The following is a 24,234-nucleotide window of genomic DNA, read 5'->3' on the forward strand; positions in this document are numbered from 1 at the left end:
ATGCATGCATGACAAGGTTTTATGGATATGGGTCTACTAAGAATTAAAAAATTCTATTTGTATATCTAGACCTTGGATAACTTATTCACCCCCCTCTTAGTTATTTTAAAGAATTTCAACAATTGGTATTAGGGTGTCATAGTGCTAAAGAGGACTAGTTTGAAGGTACTATAAGAAAAAGATCAAGATGTCAAAAAGAGAAGTACCCAAGATCAACAAGGAAAACTTACCTGCATGGAAAAGTTTGATGAATCTACACCTAGGAAGTCTTGGAGACAATGCACAATCTACCATCACCACTAAGCATGTCAATCCTACTAGAGCACTAACTACTAATGATCTAAAAAAGAAGAAAGAACACAATCAAGCAATGTTGGAGACTGACTCTGCCTTGAGTTATTCTGAGTTTGATGACATCAAGGGTTTTGATACTGCAAAGAAGATGTGGGATGCTCTTCACACCATTTATGAAGGAGATGAAAATGTTTTGAGAGCCAAATCTGAAAGTCTTAGAGTTAAGTTCAATGACATGAGGATGCAAGAAGGTGAGGAATGTTGCTCAATATTGCTCTAGAATATAAAATATGTTGTTAATATTATAAGAGGAGCTACTAGTAAAATTGATGATGAGACTATAGTAAGAAAATTATTGAGAACATTGTTGCTCATCTATGTGATTAGATTTTCTTCCTTACAAGAATTAAGATGTATACTAGGTTCTAATATGACTCTTGAAGGTTTGGTAGGTAGGATCACTATCTTTGAGCTCTCTAATTTTGATAACTTCAAATCTAAGAATGTTGAACATATTTTCAAAGATATATTACCATTAAAGGAACATAAAGAGAAGAATAAAAAGGTAAAATATGTTTCTAGTGATAGTGATACTAATGACAATGATTTAGAATAGCTTGAAGCACTACTAGCAAGGAGATTTCATAGAGGAAAAGACAAATTTAAAGGTAAGTTACCTATCATATGTTTTAATTACAATGAGGTTGGTCATATTGTTTCTCTATGTCTAGAGAAGAAGAACAATAGAAGTGGAGACAAATACAAAAGTTAGAGAGATGAGGATAGCAAAGATTACACAAACAAAGGCAAGAAGTCTTGCTACATTGTAGAAGAGGAAACTAAAGATGGATCTAATGACCAAGATGATGAAGTGGTGTATGTTGTAATATAGGACGATTTTGATGAGCATGAGGCAACTACACTAGTATCTTATGTGAACAAGAATGACAGATGAATCATTGATAGTGGGTGTTTACGTCACATGACAATAGATAAAAATAAGTTCAATGCCCTGAGTTATTATGATGGAAAGAGTGTAAGGTTTGGTAATGATGCACCCTTATCTAATAAAAGGAAAAGAATCTATCAAAATCATAGAAAAGATCATGTGTGACAATACTTATTATGTTAAAGGACTTAAATATATTTTCTTGAGTGTGTTACAACTAAATAGCTCAGGTTGCAAAGTTGAGTTTGAGGACAAGATAGCTAAGATCTATGACACTGATGAGAAACTACTTGGGAAAGGTGATCAGACTAGAGGTAATCTATTTTATCTTGATATGAATGATGCTACTTGTCTTGTTGTAGAATTTGAAGATGTGTGGTTATGCCACAAGAGGTTATGTCATGTTAATTTTGACAACTTGGGTAGTATCAATAACATGAAAAGAATCAAAGGTTTACCTAAATTGAAGAAATCTAACAATATAATTTGCAAACAATGTTAGATAGGAAGGATGATAAAATCTAGTTTTAAGAGTAAGATGTACACCTCAAAATAAATTATTGAGATTGTTCATACTAATTTGTGCAGACCAATTGATGTGCAAAGCTATAAGGGTGACAAGGACATTATCCTATTTGTTGATGATTATTCTAGGATGTTGATAGTTATATTTCTAAAATAGAAATCAGATGCTTTCCAAATGTTTAAGTGGTACTTAGCTAGAGTTGAAAAGGAGATAGGAAAAATCCTAAAATATCTAAGATTTGACAAAGGTAGAGAATTTGCATCAAATGATTTTGAGAAGTTATGTAATGACAAAGGAATCAAAAGACAAACATCTGCACCTAGGACCCCTCCACAAAATGGGATTGTTGAAAGAAGGAATAGATCTGTAATGGACTATGCTAGGACACTCACGATGGAGAAGAATTTTGCATTCAAATATTGGAGAGAGGTTGTAAGTATAGTTGTCTATACCTTGAACCATGTGCAAGTCAAGAAAGGTACTCATCCAACACTTTTTGAATTATGGTATGGATACTCACCCAATGTAAAATATTTTAAGGTATTTGGAAGCAAGTGCTACATTCTTAAGGATCTCAAGAATAGTAAATTAGATGCTAAAAGTGAAGAAGGTATTTTCCTTGGCTATTCTACAAGAATAAAAGCTTATAAATGTTTGAATACTAACACTAACAAAGTTGTGGAAAGTGCAAATGTGAAGTTTGATGAATATACAGAGGTACATGAAGTTGAACCTATGAAGGAACCAGAGGAGTAAAAATCTCTTGTATACTTCTATGAAGGTATGCCTACTAATGAAGATGTTGTAAATCAAGTTGCAAATCAACAAGTTTTAGTGACTGTCAAGTCACGTACAATGAATGTCGAGCTACATTTAGGAACCAAGTTATAGTTAGGAGACAAGTTGCAGATAGAAGTTGAGGCACATTATGATTATGAGATAAGTGTACATGAAAGAGAAGTTGAATTATCTAATAGAGAAGTACATAGTGATTTAGAAGTTAACAGACCTAATGAGGAAAGTAGAGCAGAATCAAGATTGTCAAAGTATGGCAAAAGACATCACCCTGCTAAACAAATTATTGGAGACAAAAATGCTAGACCAATGAAAAGAAATGGGATAGTAAGTGATATATATTTATTGAGCATGCATGAGCCTAAGATAGTGAAATATGCCTTAAAAAATGAGGATTGGAGTAAAGCCATGAAAGAAGAGATTGAACAAATTGAGAAGAACAAGACATGGACTCTAGTTCCTAGACTAGAGGACAAGAATTTGATTGGAACCAAGTGGGTGTATAGAAACAAGTTAGATGAAAATGGTGAAGTCGCAAGGAATAAGGAAAGAATAGTTTGCAAGAGGTATGCACAAGAAGGAATATAGTATGGAGAAACATTTGCCCCTCTTGCAAGATTGGAGAGAGTAAGAACTTTGCTTGCTTATTCTACATACAAAGGTTTCAAAGTTTATCATATGGATGTGAAGTCACCATTTCTAAATGGCATATTAGAAGAAGAAGTTTATATAGAATAGAAAAAAGAATTTTTTGATGCCCCAAGAGCATAGTATGAAAAGCTTCATAATTATCTTGTGAAGATTGGATTTGAGAGAATTAATGATAATAGTAATCTATACTTAAAGACAGAAGGAGGTAAAGGTGTTTTACTAGCTGATATTTTTGTTGTTGATATCATATTTGGAGGTTAAGATGGATTATGTAAGGTAATTGCAAATGAAATTAAGAAAGAATTTAAGATATCTATGTTTGGAGAGATCAAGTTCTTTTTTGGTTTGCAAGTATATTAGATGAATTATGGTATATGCATCACTTAGTCTAAGTATGTGAAGGAAATATTGAAAACTTTTGAATTCGAAGATTCCAAACTAGTTAACACACCTACGCTGACAAGATGCAAGTTGTTAAAGAATGGTGATTCGACTGATGTGAATCAAACATTATGCATGTCTATAATTGGGAAAATGCAATATGTAGTGCATAATAGACCTAACATTGCATTATCTATTGGGATAGTTACAAGAGTCTTTGCTAATCCTAAGGAGAATCATTTTTTGGTTGTTAAGAGAATAATGAGATATCTGAAAGGAATAGAAGAATATGGTCTATACTACAAGAAAAATGAAAATTTTGAGTTGAGAGCCTACACTAATGTTGATTGGGCTAGAAGCATTGATGATAGAAAGAGTACTAGTGGAGGAGCATTTTTCTTAGGAAAGAGGTTGGTCACCTAGACTAGCAAGAAACAAAATTGCATATCACAATCTACTATTGAAGCTAAATATGTGGTTGTTGTAGAAAATTGTATGTATAAAACAACTACTCAAAGGTATGAAGGAGGAAACCACTAAACTTATGGTATGTTATTGCGATAATACAAGTTTTATAAATATATCAAAGAACCTTGTGATGCACACAAAGAATAAGAAAATTGCAATCAAGTATCGTTACTTGAGAGAGTTAGTTCAAGACGAAGAAGTGAGGATAGAATATGTGAATAAAAAAGAGCAGATAGATGATATCTTCACAAAAACATTACCTAATAATTCCATGAGTATCTCAAAGATAAACTAGGGGTGATAACTCTATCCAAAGCTACTTAAGAAGTATGAGTAGTGCCTTACATCAACCAAGTTGAATGTTGTATCTTACAACTTAATGCAGTGGATATTACTTTAGGAGCTACTTAAAGTAATGAAGGGGCTGATTTAGAATATTTATAGTCACAATGTAAGGTGATAGAGGGAGTATCTAAAATTAATTACATCTGCATACAGAGATGACAAGTCTTTGGCATTATTTTCAAAGACGTAGACAATGTACGTGATGTTTATTGAAGGGAGACCTAATTTTTATAGAATGGAAATAGTGTACCTAAATACATAAGATAGAAAGATACATCTACTTAGTAAGATGGAGTAAGTCACTGAGGGAGAAGTTACAATAAATAGTAAATGAATTTGACAAAGCTCACATTACCCTACACAGAGGAAGAACATATACTATAGTGATAGAAGGAGAAATTTCAAAGATTTATTTTCTTTTTGGTATTGGTGTTGGTACTAGTTTTCCATCAATGATGTCAAACCTACTACCTACTAGTGAGATAATTTCTTTTGTTAGAAAAGCTATCATCTAGTTGATTGATGAAGAGGATTTGAGAAGAGGGGATAACAATAACACCTATAGAAAGGTTCAGTTATTTGGTATGTAAAAGAAGCCCTAAGACCAAGTAAGACATTGGTACTATAGTGTATTTCTACTACTTAAAGTTTGAAATGAAAGATTATTTAAGTTAAGATTGGAAGAAGATCAAGTAGTATGAAATATGTCTTCTAAGCCTTGTCAAGTAGTCAATGCAAGCCAAGAAAAAATCAATGGAAGTCGAGTGAAAAATAAGTGGTGTTGAGCAAAGATGAAAATCAGTGCAAGCCAAGTGATTATCAGTATATGTTGACTAATGTTTAGTTGATCTCAAGCATGAGTAAACTTTAGTGTTCACCAAGTAAACTAGTGTTGATCGAGTGAAAGAATAGTATAGAAGTCAAGTGACAAAAAATTAATGTTGAGTGCTAGTATTTATGTTAAATCATAGATTTGGTAAATCTGAGCCAACTATTTTTTTTCTTAAATTATGTGAAGCATGTGGAAGATAGCTATGATGAACTACTGGCACATAATTCAAGGTATGTCATTTCGAGGTGAATTCAAGAAAGATTATAGAAGAAGTTTCTAGAGGAGCCAAATAGAACAGTGGGTAGATTCATTATATCCTACCTAATCCTACCTAATCCTAAAATGGATGATTGTGGTGAAGTAGAAAAAGATCCTAAATCTCTATTTATAGGGAGAGTTTTTCAAAAGCAAAGGTTTTCATGTACAAAACCTAAGGAGAGAACGAGTCTAGGTTATTGGTTCATTCAATGGCTAGACATAAGAGACTACAATTGGCATGCAAAGAAAGAAGGCTTAAGAGTATGAATACTTGAAGGGTGAACAAGCTATTAGATATGAAGTGTGTGAAAGCCAAGCAGAATGGAGGAATAAAATAGAGATCTATAATCTCCAAGTGAGTTGTAATTTGTTATCAAATTGAGCCTTACTATTACTTTCTAATCACTATATCAGTCTAGGGTAATTATTTTGGATTAAGGTTGACCTAGCAGTCATTTGTAAATCCTTTAACTAGGTGACATTCCAAGTGAATGGCCCAAATTCCTCTAATAAGGCTCACTCGTAATAGGTTGATTGAAATCCTCTAACTAGGTCACATTTAACAGTGTGTATTGCAACATTTAATAGGGTTGGCCTTTCATAGGGCATCACTTTAGAATAGTGAGAATTAGTAGCATGTTACTGATGGTTTTTCCCACATTGAGTTTCCACATAAAATCCTCATGTCAAATGTGTTATTGAATCTGATATGTTTTATATTTACATTTCTACAACATTTTTTAAACCTAGGATAGAAAGGTTAAGTATTGTATGATCTAATGGGTGCATGCATTACAAGGTTTTATGAATACGGGTCTATTAAGAATTGAAAAGTTTTATTTGTACATTTGGACCTTAGATAATTGAGTCACCCCACTCTTAGTTATTCTAAATAATTCCAACAAACACTAGAAAGTCTTCTTTACCCAACTTCTCAATTAATACTAAGATATACAAGGTTAATATTGCAAACTCTATATTGCTTGATTAATATTGACATTTATGTAAACATCAATGGCAATATGCAATTGAAGAATTGGTTCCAACATAGAATTTTATTAATTAACATTTTCTTATGGGAATCCATACCTTATAAAATGAAATCCTCAGTGAAAAGTGTTAATTAGATATTCTATAATTTTGTCACAAAGGACCTCTTTTTCTCTCAATTAATAATTGGAGGCATTCTCATTACTAGAGGAGGTTGTGTTCCCACTTTGAAGATGATCTACAAAGAGCCTCCAATTGAGAAAAAAAGGTGACTCTAAAAAAATAAGTCTTGGGGCTATAGGGACATGGCTTCAATCCTCTCTAAGTGACCTTCAATTCTTAGCTCTAAATCTTTAAATTTTCTACTAGTGGTAGATTATGCACTTCATTTTATAGGTGAGGGACATGTTGAAGGGGGGAACTCTAGCACCTTCTAGGCCATATAAAGTTCCCCTTCATTGATATTGGGATCCAAAGGAAGACTCCAAATTTCATCATCTTGAGGGGGTCCTCTTCTAGAAATGAGAAAACCTGCCAAGTAGGGATTGAAGGAAATATTAATATTTGATTTAGGAGAAGGTTCTAATTGGGGCTCATCTGCCTTGATAGGGCCTTCCACAATTTACATTACTTCTATTAAGGATTCTCATGGGAGATCTGGGGTTTTATGATAACCATTCTTGAGAGAAGATAAACTATCTCCCTTAGACATAAATCCTCCAAATAGATCTAATCGAATAAAATCTTATGTTGTGTTACGTTAACTACATGGGGGATGATGACATAGAAAATTTTTATTTAATTTTCTTAATAAGAATTTTGGATATAAATAAGTTGTCAAATTTGTTGAAAGCTCAACCCACAGCTCTCAAGAATCACTACATGCAAACACCTATCATAGAAAGAGAGGAGAAAAAGTTGTGGAGGATAGAATTCATAGATCCACAAAGGAGACATTGTAATTGATCAAGCAAAAATATATTGAGTGAATAAAATATTACAAAGAGACCAATCCTTATAAAGAAGATCAAAACCATAAAGGTAAAACCTAGGTTGCATGATAATAATTAATAAAAGAGTTAATTATTATATGCCTAAATTATAACTTAAGACAAATATAGATAATAAGATAATACCTTATTAATCTAACACCCCCCTTAAGATAAACTTAAGGAGTAGTTAATGACCTAGAAACTACTACTGAAAGTCAATTTGTGTCTTGGCAATAAAGGCCTAATGAGGTACCCAAGAACAACCAAATCTTTGTAAAGGGGAGAAATAGAGAAAACCACATGGGAAAACCCCTACTCAAAGAAGAGATGAAAAGAATGTTGAAAGAAGTAGTGAAGGAATATAGAAGCCTCTAAACTAGAGAATGTCCTAGAAGATATGAACAAAGGATGGTCATGAAGAACAACATTGAAGCATGTAGAAGTTGCAAAGCTCTATCAAAAAGTAACTAATGATTTGAAGAACCTCCACTAAAATAGAACTTGATCAAGTAGAGAAAATTATAATATGAATGATTTCTCTTAGAAGATACTAATCAAATAAGGAGGCATAGAAAGATAGAGAATTGAACTCAAGATACAGATAGCATGAAACACCGAAGCCTAAAGAGTTGATCAAATTAATATGGAATTAAGGTTGTATCCAAAGTAGGAGTGTAGAGAAGAGTGTCAATATAGTAAATGATCCATCTCACCAAAATGCATAGGTACCCATCCATTGCATTGACCTAGTACATAGGAACAAATATTAAATACATAGCTCACTCCATCTAACTATGAAAGCATAAGAACCAATAGAAGAACACTCCCTAATCTAGACAAAGGTGAGGTGAAAGGCAACTAGAAAAGTGAGTTAATAGAATTTCATTTCAAGGAATCATGATCAATATGCACAAAAGAATACATATGTGTGTAGTAAGATGATCAATATTAGACATGCCATGAAGCTAATCTTGTAGAAGGTAAACTCACTAGACAAAGGTGGATGGAAAAAAGGAAAAACATAAACCCCTCATGGCATTTTAATAAAATTATTACATGTACAATGAGGAACATTTATAATGAATCCCAAGGACACAATAATCTATATGATTTTCCTTAGATGACACTAATCAAATTAGAAGGCAAAACATGGCAAAATAACTAAAATGAAAATACAAATGAAATATGGCACTTTATCTCAACATGTGTACAAAAATGTATACAAATGATGTCTATAAATACCAAAAGAGATATAAGGATGATATAATAGATAGTATAACCCATGAAAAATCATTTGAAAAAAAAAAAATTGGTCCCTGAACCTGAAACAACCAAGATATCCACCAGAATTTAAAAATGCAAAAAATTGAATAAAATATGCTTGGAGCATAATCTAGAAAAAAATAACATCACTGTAAAGAGTATAAAAAAAACCTTTCCAACAATATAAAGAATGTAAGGCCCTTCCCTAGTACCATATTATAAACCCTAACTAACACAAATATGGTCAGAACAAGGAAGTTTAAGGAGGTGATATGTCATGTCTTTGTCTCTCGTGCATGGTATGTGAATTATAGACTATTACCATACACCTTATGATAGAATGATGATAAGTAGGTTCTAGAATTTAGGAATGTCAAGATTGGCATCCTTCTTATTAATATTGGACCTGAGATCTTATTAAGACTGATTTACATTGTAGTCATTATTGTCATAAGTACTGTATTCAAAATTTTATCAGGTTAGTGAGCTAAGACCCTATGAAATAAAGACTCAAGATGTTATAACTTAGAAAACTATGTCGATGGGTTCATAGTATGTTGTGATCTATTAGGATAGTTGTTTTAGGTGGCCTTGGTAAAAAGATGAATTAACACCTGACCTTGTGAGTACTAATAATAATTATAGACAGAAATTATTATCAATTTAGATAAAGGCCTACTCAATAGAGCTTAGCATAATGTAAATATTATAAAACAATTGTTGTACAAGTAGTATTAGGTGGATAGACTACAATTAATTATGATTAAGATGAAAATATAATATATTGACTAACAGACATAATGGGTTTACCTAATGACCAATTTTGAACCTATGCAGACATGATTTTGAAAACATCTTGACTTCTTGATATTAGTGATTTTAGAGACATGTTCCTTATCATGTAATATATCATAATGATAACAAGATAGTGTTAGTAATCATTTACTATATTTAATTGAATCAAGTATACTAGTTGTGATGATTACATTTTGATGGTTTTGATCTAAGGTATGTAATTGGAACTAATTTTCATGTTGGCTGATTTAGCAACATAGATTCAGCATTTCATCATTATGATGGGAGATGGATTATGATGTGATGCGAAATGTTAAATTGATTATGATGATTTATGATTAAATATGATGTGCATATTTTCATATTTTAACATTTTGAGTGTCTTATTTGAAATGATTAAGTAAAAGAATTTCATTGAATTATGTTATTATGGATTATGTAACATTTAAATTCATATGTATTTATGATATGTATTTTATATGACCTCCTTGGACTACTAATGCTCAAGTTTAGTGTGTAGGAAGTGGAACCATGGAAATTTTTGGGGGAAACAAGGTTCAAACCTATGTGAAAATGGTTTAGCCAAGGCGAATCTTTGGAAGATTCAAAAGCCTTGTTGTGAAAGTATTTTTCTTTTTAAACGTAAGTTTTCTTGTATGTGGAAATTTTTAATCACAAAGATGCATTAGGGACATGCCATGATGATGTGGAATGTGTTTTTATGTGTCACTTGATAATTATGGATTTTTTGTGTGTTATTGACATATCATCTAGGGTTTTGGCCATGGTGGCATTTTATCCTAAAGCTAATTAACTTGTTAATGATTAAATAAACCCACTTGACAAGGGATAGGATGGTTCATAATCAAAGGAAGTTCAAATTTTGACTTGACTAGGGTTTTGAAGGGTCATTAGTGTTGGAGACAATTGTTCAAGTGTGTGTTGTCTTTTATGTTACACAAATGTCAAATTAGTTATCAGTCAGAGTCTATTGAGCTCAGTTGGTCAAAAAGGAAAAAGATAGTTTCTACCGAGCTCACTCGGGCGTTGAAGGCATCTGTGGAAAAAATTAGTTTCTACCAAGCTTGCAAGGTTAGCAAAAGAAACTTAGTTCTTACAAAGTTCACTCAGTCTCCAAAGGATTTTTCAAAGTTTGTAGTGTTTATCGAGCTTCACTTGGTTAACACTAGAAATCATTTTTGGAGCAGTGTTTACTGAGTAGGGTCGGCCAATGAAGGATTTGATTGTTTTGGGAAATAAAGTTTATTTCTTTAATGTAATATTTGTAGCCTACTAATGTATGGTTTATTAGTAAATGTAACTTGTAAATGAGCCCATTTGAAAATTTTTAATGTATAAATAAAAGGTCAAGTTGTGGATTCTAATTGTAAGAAAGAGCACACAATGAGTTGATTATGTGAAGAGGAAGTATAAGAAAATTTTGAAGAAGGATCAGATATCCTTGAGGAGAAGTAGAGTTGTGTTCGATCAATGAGGATCTATTGAAGCAGAGCAAAGATCTGTATCAACAAATTTTAGTTGCATCTCTTTTAGGTCAATTATTGTTAATTTCTCACCATTATAACAGTAATTCTTAAATCTCTTAACAAAGTTGGTTTAATATCCATTTTGTAAATCCTCTAAAAAGTTGGATAGTTCTATTGAATTTTTCTAAAAGTCCTCTAGCAAGGCCACTCCTAGAAAGGTGATTAAATCCTCTAATAGCATCACACCTAACAATGTGTTTTGTAACTTTTAACAAGGTTTGCTCCTAACAGGGCTCACTTTAGAAGAGTGAAAATTGGTAGCTAGTTACTTGGTGGTTTTTTCCATATTGATTTTCCATGTTAAATCTTGATGTAGGAGCATCCTGGGTTGCCTTGTTATCCTGCTCTTTTTTTCTTCTTTTACAGTTGGTTCTGAGTTTAGGTGCCGAGTTATTGTGCACTCTTCAGGTGCCAAGTTACTATGGCACTCTTCAGGTGCCGAGCTCCTATCACACTCTTCAAGTGCTAAGTTCCTATCACACTCTTTAGGTGTCGAGCTCCTATCGCACTCTTCAAGTGCCGAGCTCCTGTCGCACTCTTTAGGTGCTGAGTTCCTATAGCACTCTTTAGGTGTCGAGTTACTATAGAATTCCTTCAGATGCTAAGTTACCCAGTGTATGCCGAGTGCTAGTATTTGGATGTGATTTTTGTGAGCCAACTTGCAAGAATTATTTCATTTGTGACATTTAATTTAAGATCTTTTCTTGGGATGACTCTAGACTATTGTTGGGTCAGCCTTCCTCTTATTTAATGATTCTAGAATGATCTATAAGCCATTTTGGCAAGTATAAATAGAGAGTTTAGGCTTAGAGCTAAGCAAGTTTTAGAAGAGAAAATTTTTGAGGGAGCAGAACTGAAAGTGTGAATTTGCTGTTGGATCTTTGAATGTGAATGTATTGTAGTTGGCTGTAACCCAAAAGGCCTCACAGCTAGGCATGTATGAAGATATTTAGATGAAACAATAGAATTATTTTCCTCTTCTCCTTCTTTGGTTGTTGTCCACTTGTGTTTTCTTTCATTGTGTTAACTCTTGTAGGGTGGTTTGGATAGCTGGGTGAGCCTTTGGCCCTAGTTATTCATCTTCTTTCTTGCATCAAATCTAGTGTCTCTTGTGTTCATGTTGTTTACTTTTTCATGCATGTTAATAATTGTGAATGCTTAAAGATTAGTAACAAGTTAATCTACCAAGTTACAACATTTTTTTGTGTAGCTACTGAGCGATAGCAGTAACTAGTTATTTCTAAGACATCTAAGGGATTTGTGAAAAAAAAATTGTGGTAACTAATTCACCCCCCCCTCTACCCTCAGTTACTCCATCTATAATTCTAGAAATTGGTATCAAAGCTTTTGGTGCTTGTAGGAAGGATTCAAGGATCTAAGCTAAAGATCAGGATGTCTTACAAGAGGGAAATTCCAAGGCTTAATAGAGATAACTTTTTCAGCATGGCAAGGTCTCATGAGACTCCATCTAGCTTCCATTGGAGATACATGACTAAAATATCTAGATAAAGCATATGTAACTCCTTTTGGTACATTATCTACAAATGACATTGTTGAGAAGAAGACTCATAACATCATGATGATAAACAATGCATCTGCCCTAAGCTATGAAGAATTCAATGATGTCAAGGACTACAAAACTACCTTTGAAATGTGGAACAAGCTTAAAGATATCTATGGAGGTGATGATAATGTGAGAAGAGCCAAAGTAGAAAGTTTGAGAGGTCAATTTTATTAGATTAGGATGTGAGAGGATGAAAAAATTGCAAAATATGTTGAAAGAGTCAAAGCAAGTATTAGTGCAATCAAAGAATCTAGAGGAGATATCAAGGAAGAAATAGTTATAAGTAAAGTTCTTAGAACATTACTTCCCATTTATGCAATTAGAGCTTCTATAATTCAAGAAAAAAAGATGTGAAGAAAATCATAAGATAAATCTAGAGGCCATAGTTGGAAGATTGACTACATTTGAGCTAGATAACTATGATAACTATGTTTTAGCTACCAAAAATATTGAATCAACATTTCAAGCCAAGCTTTCACTCAAGGAGAAAGGAAAGAAGATAAAATATTCTCAGTTAGAAAGTGAAGAAGAATTAGAATAGAGTTTTGACAGTGATATTGAGGTGGTTGAAGCTCTACTAGCAAGAAAATACTCAAGAGGCAAAGGAAAATACAAAGGTAAGGTTCCTCTAATTTGTTTTTCTTGTGAAGAAATTAGACATATTGCTACTATGTGCCCAAATAAGCAGAACAAGGATGAGAAGAAAGGTCACAAGTGGAATGGCAAGAAAGACTTCAAATCATTCAAGGACAAAGGTAAGAAAACATGTTTCATGGCTAAGAATTCTAATCATTCTAATGATGAAGAAGATGATGAAATTGTTTACATTTCTATGAAGGATGATTCTAATAATGATGAGGAAATGGCACTTATTTCTCATGTGAGAAAAAATGATTAATGGATTATAGATAGTGGTTGCTCTCATCATATGACTGGTGATAAAACTAAGTTTGAACATTTTGAAGACTATGATGGTGGCAGTGTGAGGTTTGGTAATAATGAACCTTGTTGCATAAAAGGAAGAGGAAGAATCTCACTAACCAAAAAGATTGTATGTGATAATTCATATTGGGTAGAAGGACTAAAACACAATCTACTAAGTGTGGCACAACTACTTAATAATGGATTCAAAATAGAATTCATGCATGGAAAAGCAAGACTAATAGATGACAATGGAAACTTGATTGGATCAGGCACTCAAATAAAATGTAACTTATTTTATCTTGAACTTGGTGAATGTTCATGCTTTATTGCTCAAGTTGAAGAAAGTTGGTTATGGAAAAGAAGGTTGTGTCATGTAAACTTTGATAACTTGGTGAAAATAAGTAAATTTAGGAAAGTAAGAGGCATTCCTAACATAAAGAAACCTAAGGTTATTCTATGCAAGAATTGTCAAATTGGCAAGATGGGAAAGGCTTAGCTTTAAAAGTAAGAACTATCAATCTAGAGAAGTTTTAGAAATTGTGCATACTAATTTGTGTGGACCTATTGGAATTGAAAGCTATACTAGTGAAAAGTTTTTCATTCTTTTTGTTGATTATTCAAGAATGATGATTTTCATGTACTTGAGAGAGAAATCAGAAGCATTTGAGAAGTTCAAATGGTACTTGGCCAGAGTTGAGAAGGAAATAAGAAAAAGAATGAAATGTTTGAGATTAGATAGAGCTGGTGAGTTCATCTCCCATGAATTCAATAAATTTTTCATTGAAAGGGAAGTCAAAAGACAAGTATCACTCCTGGAACTCCCAAGCGAAATAGAATAACTGAAAGAAGGAACAAATCTATCATGGACTGTGCAAGAACCCTAATGATTGAAAAGAGCATTACTATCAAATACTGGAAGGAAGCTATTAGCACTACAGTTCATACCTTGAACTAAGTATAGCTAAAGAAGGACTCATTCAAAACCCCCTATGAGTTATGGTATGGCTATAAACCCAATGTAAGTTACCTAAAAGTATTTGGAAGGAAATGTTACATTTTGAAAGAATCTAGAAAGGGAAATTTGATGTGAAGGGTGATGAAAGAATATTTTTGGGATATTCTTGCAAGATTAAAGCACATAGATGTTTGAATTTGTCTACTCACAAAGTCATAGAAAGTACACATGTGAAAGTTGATGAGCTTGCAGAAAGAACTAAAAAAGAAAGCAAAAGGGAATCAAAAGACTACAGGAGATTTATTTTCATTGAACCTGATACAATGCCAAATACACCTATCAATCAGGAATTTTCTACTCCTGAGTCTTTAGTAACCGAGTTGTAGGAAGCTCAAACTGATTTGAAAGAAACTAAGTCACATTCTAATGCTACCAAGCCAATGCCTACCCAATCTGAAGGACCCGAGCAATAGATAGAACAACCAGAATCTAAAGTTGAAGTACAAGAGGATGAGACTGCAAAGTGTTTGAAGGGCCAGGAACCTGTATTAGCTAAGTATGTCAAGAGACATCATGCACTAGATCAGATCATTGGAGATAAATTTGAAGGAACTGTGACAAGAAGTAAGTTGAAAGGTACTTTTTTACTTGCTGATTTTGAACCTAGAAGTGTCAAAGATGCATTAGAAAATGAAAGTTGGATTGAGGCTATGAATGAAGAGATAGAGTAGATAGAGAAAAACAAGACATGGACTCTTGTACCTAGGCCTAAAGACAAAAATGTGATTAGAACTAAGTGGGTATTCAAAAATAAGCTGAATGAAGATGGTAAGGTGACAAGGAAAAAAGCTAGACTAGTATGCAAAGGATACTCTCAAGAAGAAGGTATATACTATGGAGAGACTTTTGCTCCTATTGCAAGATTGGAAGGTGTCAGGATCCTACTTGCATATGCTACATACAAAGGATTTAAGGTTTATCAGATGGATATCAAGTCAGCATTTCTCAATGGTATACTGGAAGAAGAAGTTTACATTGAGAAACCTAAAAAATTTGTTGATCCATATAAGAAGGACATGGTCTACAAACTACATAAAGCATTATATGGTCTGAAACAAGCCCCTAGAGCATGGTATGAAAGACTGCATAACTATCTTATTCATGTTTGTTTTCAAAGAACTAATGATAGCAATAGCTTGTATATCAAGGAAGGACTAGATAATAAGATTATTTTGGTAGAAATATTTTTGAATGTTATTTTTTTTATAGGAAATGATGACCTTTGCAAAGAATTTTTAGAGCAACTGAACAAGAAATTTGAAATGTCAATGTTTGGTGAGATCAAATTCTTTGTTGGTCTTCAAATTTAGCAAAGTAAGAATGGGATCTACATCACTCAATCTAAATACATCAAGGAGATACTAAAAAAGTTTGGTATAAAAGATTGCAAACCAATTGGGACTCCTATGAGTACTGGATTAAAAGTTACCAAGGATGATGAATCAAAGGAGGTAGATTAGACATTATATAGATCTATGATTACAAAGTTGTAGTATGTAGTGCATAATAGACTTGATATTTCCCTTGCAATTGGTATTGTAGCAAGATTTTTAGCAAAACCAAAAGAAAATCACATGATGGCAATCAAAAGAATCATGAGATATTTGAAAGGCACTAAAGATTATGGATTATGGTACAAATTTGGAGGTAATCTAGATTTGAAAGTGTTTACTGATGCAGATTGGGCAGGAAATGTTGATGACAAAAAAAGTAAAAATGGAGGAGCTTTCTTTCTTGGAAAGAGGTTGGTTTCTTGGACAAGTAAAAAGAAAAATTGTACATCCCAGTCCAAAACAGAAGCAGAGTATGTTGCAATAGCAATAAATTGTTCTAATATTGTTTGGTTCAAACAGTTATTGGAAGGTATGAAGGAAGAAATCAAAGAACCTGTTGTTATGTTTTGTGACAATACAAGTGTAATCAACATATCCAAAAATCTAGTGATGCATTCAAAAACCAAGCACATTGCAATAAAGTATCACTTTGTCAAAGAATTGGTGTAGGACAAGGAGACTAGATTGGAATATGTCCATACAAAGGAACAAATTGCTAACATATTTACAAAGCCTTTACCTAAGGATGCATTCTTGTATCTAAGAGGTAAGTTAGGGGGTCATTCCCCTATTTGAAGCTCACTAAAATGAAGTTTTAGTGATTCATCAATAGGTATCAAGTTGAACATCTTTTTAGTTTATGCAGAATAGACATGAAAATATTGCATATGAATCAGTACACAAGGTACATTGCTATTCATTTGGTTTATGTTGTCTTTGGCATGTGTTGTCAAAGAAGGAGAGTATACTGTCATATCTTTCTAAAATTTGAATATGTTTATGAAGAGTTTGATGTTTGTGTAGAAGCTATGTAATTCCTTCGTAGAGGGAAATTACTATATTTAAGAAGTTTGTGCAATGAAAATGAAATGTAAGAGGGAGAAGCATTCTATCAGAAAAACAAAATGTAAGAGGGAGAAGCATTCTATTAGAAAAAGACTTGTTTTCAAATTTCATTCTACTATGACATGTTGTGTTACCATCAATGCCAAAGAGGGAGATTGTTGGATACAATTGTTCAATTGTGTATTTTCTTTGATGTTACACAAATGTCATATTAGTTATCAGTCAGAGTCTACTAAGCTCAGTTGTTCAGCAAGGAAAAAGATAGTTTCTACTGAGCTCGCTCAAGCACTAAAGGCATCTATGGCAAAAATTAGTTTCTACCAAGCTAACAAGGTCAGCAAACGAAAGTTAGTTCTTACTAAGTTCACTCAGTCTCCAAAGGACTTTTCAAAATTTGTAGTGTTTACCGAGCTTCACTTGGTTAACACTGGAAATCATTTTTGGAGTAGTGTTTATCGAGTAGGGTCAGCCAATGAAGGATTTCATTGTTTTGGAAAATAAATTTTATTTGTTTAATGTAATATTTGTAGCCTACTAATGTATGGTTTATTGGTAAATGTAACTTGTAAATGAGCCAACTTGACAATTTTTAATGTATAAATAAAAGGCCAAGTTGTGGATTCTAATTGTAAGAATGAGCATGCAATGAGTTGATTATGTGAAGAGGAAGTATAAGAAAATTTTGAAGAAGGATCAAATATCCTTGAGGAGAAGTAGAGTTGTATTAGATCAGTGAGGATCTATTGAAGCAGAGTAGAGATCTATCAGCAAATTTTAGTTGCATCTCTTTTAGGTCACTTATTGTTACTTTCTCACCATTATAATAGTAATTCCTAAATCTCTTAATATAGTTGGTTTAACAGCCATTTTGTAAATCCTCTAACAAGGTGGACAGTTCTATTGAATTATTCTAAAAGTCCTCTAGCAAGGCCACTCCTAGCAAGGTGATTAAATCCTCTAACAGGGTCACACCTAATAGTGTGTTTTGTAACCTTTAATAAGGTTGGCTCATAACAGGGCTCACTTCAGAAGAGTGAAAATTGGTAGCTAGTTACTTGGTGGATTTTCCCATATTGGGTTTCCACATTAAATCTGGTGTCTCTTGTGTTCATTTTGTTTACTTTTCATGCATGTTAATAATTGTGAATTCTTAAAGATCAGTAACAAGTTAATTTGTCGAGTTATAGCATTTTTTTGTGTAGCTATCGAGCGATAGTAGTAACTAGTTATTTAAGACATCTAAAGGATCTATGGATTTATTTTTTGCTAACTGATTCACCCCCCCCCCCCCCCTTAACTAGTAGAATCACATTTCTCACCTTAACTAGTAGAATCACTACCAAACTGGAATGAAAAATCAAAGTTCTTATGGAGTGTGAAGTCGAATCTCAATTTTGTTTCAAAAGTAGCAACGATCATAGATGATAACCTCAAGATCAAACTAGTGTAGAAACTAAAACCACATAGGGGGTGATGATGATATCACACAATCTAGACACTGCTAGTAAAGTAATAAACAAGTATCAAGGATAGAATCTCTACCTTATCCCTTTTAGCCCCAAAGTGGAATGAATAAACTAGGGGCACTCATCAGCATAAAAAATGGAAATCATTCTGGCATAAAAAAAAGTCAACAAGAAGAGTATGAGAAGCCAACTTGAGAACAAAAATTAACTTAAGGGTTGACTTACTCTTCCATGGGAACCGCAAGGCACACATTAGTATGGTGGATTGACCCTCTGATATGGTTCATTTTGGATATTTATGTGAGTTACTACATGATTCTACTAGAAAACAATATCATGAAAGGTGAAAAATTTTCATCAATGCTGATTATGATCGTTGTTATAAGGTGACAATCTTAACAATGACTTGACCTGTTATCATGATGGACTATATTAAGTTGTTACAATCCTAGAGTTCATGATAAACTACCTATCATGATGGAGTATATTAATTTTATATCCCAAATATCATGACAACCTATCTTGTATTCATGATGGATTATATTTAGTTGTTATGCCAGAGATCAAATAACACATGTCCCTCTAGGATATGACATATTCTCTTGGTAGGAATCATCAACTTGGTGCCAATATACATACTAATAACATATATGTATGATTAATATCATATGGTTGATATTCCTTATTGAATCATACTTTGGGTGACATTGATGTTGGAAGTCTTATTGGGAAACAAGAGATACTGGGAGGGGGGGTAAATCAGGATCAATAAAACTTTTTACCGTTAAAAAAATATCTCAATTTAACTATATTCACTCCTAATCCATCTTATATCTTAGATATAATACCATATAAGCATAAACTTATAATTTTGAAGTGAAATCTATCTAAGCATATCATCTATGAAAACATAAAATCATAACACAAAAGAGTTGGTAACCTAGAAACACTTCAGGATGAAGGTAAAACTAGAGTGGGAATGAAACCCACAAATTTGTACTACTACACTAGTAAAGTTTGCCCATTAGGGCTACCATTTGATCACTTTTAATGATCTACCCTATGAGGGGTCTTCTCTATTAAAATTTTTAAGACTATTAGGTCTACCTTGATTAAAGCGTTTTACACTTACAATAAACTAAGAACTCTATTAAGAGATTTAAATAGGTTTGTTAAACCACTTTGTTAAGAGATTTTCCCTAATTTATCTATTAGAATATCTTAGTAACTGATCCTTTAGTTTTCTCTAAAAAAATTAATGGATCTCCTCTCTTCAATATCTCAAATTGATCTCCTTTTTTAACATGCTCTATTCTATCCTTCACTACCAGGTTTCTCTTTCTGATCTCCTTGTTAGAAACAATTGATTAATTGTATGTATTTTCATTAATGTTACACAAAATTTCATATCATTTCTAGTTAGTGTATGTCAAGATCACTTAGGGATTGAAGACAATTTCCAATGTCTATTGAGCATTCCAAAGTTTTCCTAGTTCATAAGACAGTGTCTAATGAGTTCACTCAAGCGATAAAGGAAAGTTTGCAAAATTTGAGTGTTAACTGAGCTCACTTGGTTAATGAAGGAAATGTTGGTAGTGTTAGCTAAACTCACTTGGTTACCAAAGGAACTTTGTGAATATGTAGTGTTAACTGAGTTCACTTGGTTAACACATGAAAATGGCCTTGAGTTGATATCTATCGAGTAGGGTTGACTAATGAAGGATTTTCTTGTTTTGGAATATTGACTTTAATTGAATTGTTTGTTAGTGCTAGCTGACTAAGGAGATGAATATTAATTATTCTACGCTATATTCAAGCTAACTTGAAAATTTTTAAGATATAAATACAAGTTCAAGTTGAGGATTGAATAAGCAGAACATAATTAAAGATTTGATGATGCTTAGAGGAAGCAAATTAGAAGGATAAGCCAAATATCCTTTTTGAGATGCAAAGATACATTTGATCAAGAAGGATCAAGTATAAAATAACTCATTAAGATCTATAATCAACAATTCAATTGCATCATAAATTAGGTCATCTCATTGTTATTCTCTAACCATTGTAGCAACAATCTAAATCTCTTAACAGAGTTAGCTTAATAGCAATTTGTAAATCCTCTAACAAGGTGGCATTTCTATTGAATTTTCTAAAGACCTCTAACAAGGCAACTCCTAATAGGGTGACTAAATCATCTAATAGGGTCACACCTAACAATTTGTTTTGTAACCTTTAATAGTGTTAGCTCCTAACAGGGCTCACTTCAAAAGAGTGAAAATTAGTAACTAGTTGCAATTGGTGATTTTTCCAAATTGGATTTCCATGTTAAATCCTAGTGTCAATTATGTTCATGCTATTTCTTTTATTTGTATGCAACTAATTTAAAGTAAGATCAATCACAGATAATATCTTAAGATTTTCATGATAAGAATTTGTTGAGTTACAACATTTGTTATTGTAAACTGAGTTCACAATTTGCTAATGGAGTTATATAATTTTTGTCATTTATGGAAACACACGATGTACATTCTTACAGGAAACCTTGAAAATAAAGATACATAGTGTTTGTTGATCAGAAAATAGTTTAAGTATGGAATTTGGTATGCAACAGTGTATTATTTTGTTTATAACTTGTTGCTGATATTATATTATGACTAGCAAAGTTAGATAGAGATTGTATATATCTTGGCGATGATGTGTATAACCTCAAAAGTCAGTACAGACCATACAAAATAGAGATAATCATGTTTTAGCAAAACAAGATAGTGGAATTGAAGGAAAGGATTATTTTGTTTACAAAATAATTACCTATCCAATTAGGGTTGACATCCTAGATGTTTACTCTAAGTTAGAAAAGTATATTGTGGTCTTAGCCAACCTAGAAACAATTTGTGTAAAGGCATGGTATTTATGAAAAGGACATCTTGCGAATTCAAGATAGTAGAAGTGCTATGTTATATTGAGCAATTGTATGTGAAATTTTGTGAAAGAAATATATGCAATGTTTGTGAGCCTATTTTGTAATCTAAGATCGAGTTGAAGATCAAAGATCAGTCAAGGAAGAAGTTATAGTACCTATACTCTAGAAGTCTGATTACTTGTTTGGGCAGTGAGCTCTTCTTGTAATTGGAAATGCATGTTTGGGCAATGAGTTCATCTTGAATCTACTGTACTAGAACTCCTAACCAGGTTGGAATCTCCTAATAGGGATTCAAAGTCTCCTAATAGGGACTGCTTATATTGAATTTTCTCATTGACTTCTAAAAGGATCCATCCTCTAGCAAGGAACTTATATATCAGTATATTATCTAGTGGGTATCATCCCCACCAAGGTTTTCCCTTAGGTAGGGTTTCCCTAGTTAACAAAATATGATGTTATGAGTTATCTTTGTGTATGGTTTATGTTACTATTCAGCATTACTTTATAACTTTGTTATGTATGGTTTAAAGTAAGAAATAATATCCAATTGGCTACGAAAATTTGTAGATTACTGATTCACAAACCCCCCCCCCCCCCAGTAATCCCTATTTCTAACAATTGGTATCATAGCATAGTTACTTTGCAGAGGCTTAACAACTTGAGCAAGATCCCTATGGGTATGGAATAGTTGATGAAGAACCTTGAAGAGGTTGAACAAATTGATCTCCTTACTAAAGAAAGAGATAAGATGAAAGATAAATATGAAGACTCGAAAGTATACATTGGACAATTGAAGGAAAAGATTGAACATCTCAAATCCAAGCCTAAATCTACTGAATCTAGAAGTAGAGATGATGACTATTCAAAGCTAAAGATAGAGTACAAGATCTTGAAGCATTAATTGAAGATTACAAATTTGAAGTTGACTTTAAGAAATGATTCCAGCAAAGTTGAATCTAATTTAAAGACTGAGAATGTAGATCTGAGAGTAATTCTAGCAAAGAAAGCATCAAAATTTGAAACATTGAAATAAGATCATGAAGAACTTCATAAGTACAATATTATTGTTAAATTTGAATTAACTCAGTGCAAGCAATAGCTTGATAAGCTTTATTCTAGCAAAGAAAATCTTGATGATTCAATGTCAATATAGAGACCTGCCTATGATAAGACAAGCCTTGGTTATCTAATTAACATGTCTACAAAGAAGCCTGAGATTAGATTAGATTCAAAATAAATAGGTAAAATTAATGATAAGATTGAATGAAGTCAATCTTTTGACAAACCTAAAGAACTTGGACAAGACAAGGAAGTTCAAATTTTGGATGAACCAAAGCAAGTGGAATCTCTTAAGGAAACTAGGTATGAATTTAGAGGTAAGTGTTTTTTATGTAATGAAATAGGTCATATTAAATGAGATTGTACAAATAATTCATTTAATCATGTTAAGGACTTTTATTGTCATAATTATCGTGGTATGGGTCATAAATCAATTGATTATAGGAAACCTAATTATGATAATGATAGAAGAAATAGTAGAATGTCTAATGAAAGGAAATCGAGAGAAGGAAGACCTTATGAAGACAGGAGACTAATTATGTGTTATAAGTGTAACAACTTTGGACATATTGCTCAAAATCATCATGAACCTGATGATTAATAGAATCCTAGAAGTAGAGCACTAGTATGTCAGTTATGAAACAACTTTGAACATACAACAAAGTATTGCAGAATGGATAGAAACTTTAGAGATAGAAGGAACAATGGAAGAAACTTTGGGAATAGAAGGAATGATGGAAATGTCAGAAGGAACCATGAAAGAAACTCTAGAACTAATAGAGACAATGAGGAACAAAGAAACATAGTCAATGAACTTTGAGAAGAACTTAATGAGCAATTTGTAAAAGGAGTAGATATCTCAAAAGAAAAGCTAGATGATGATGATACAAGAAGATCAATGTCAGTTGTTGAGTTTGATTCAACTAAGTTGAATTAATCTTGTTCACAAAATCAAAATTTTAGAACTTCACTTTGAGATCAAATTAGAGGTAGAGAAGTTGGGAAAAGGTGTATTTAGTTAAGTTTATATAGTACCGAAGCTCACTCATAATTTGGAGCTTGTCTAAAAAAGTTATAAAGGAATGAAGATTTATTGGTATTATAGAAAAGGTTAATTTTATAGCAAAAGATGAAAACTATATTTTTGCAAAAAAATTTGTGAAGTGAAGTCTTGAGGAGAATTGTCATGATGAAAGGAGGCTATAGTAAATCTTAGGTGGCATTTGAAGATCTCATAGATGATCTTTAGCAGTTATTTGATTACATAATGTAATTGACAACTTTTTCATGTTTACAAAGTATGTAATTAATGTGAGTTAAAGTTGATGGAATAAATGGAGTACAAAATTGATTTTCACTTTATTGAAAATACATTCAAAGTGAAGAGCACTCAGAAATGACTTGTTGAGGCAATTTTGAAGCAAAGCCTATTTTCAAAAAAGGTATTTTTATCATTTTTCAAAAAATGTGTTTAGTAAAAGTTCATATTTGATAGAATCATGAATATGTCAATAGTGCACAATGTTGAGAACAAGGATAGACCCAAGTTAAAGATTTTTTCCATGAAACCTACTGAAAAAACCCTAAGTCAGCATTATCCATTACTCCAAATGATGTAGTATATTTTGAAGATGTAGTAAGTTATCTAAATAGTAAATTTGAATCTATTGGGAGTGAATACATGAACAAGGATATGGGATTAGTTTTCAATCACGACATGACTGTGAAGCCCAAATTTGAACATTTATGTAAGGCCCACACTAATACTCTATTATGGATCTTGATTAAATAAATATGATTAGGT

The sequence above is a fragment of the Cupressus sempervirens genome, chromosome 7 (genome assembly GCF_028749045.1).
Source record: "Cupressus sempervirens isolate cs-2001-9-10 chromosome 7, ASM2874904v1, whole genome shotgun sequence".
NCBI classification, from domain to species: domain Eukaryota; kingdom Viridiplantae; phylum Streptophyta; class Pinopsida; order Cupressales; family Cupressaceae; genus Cupressus; species Cupressus sempervirens.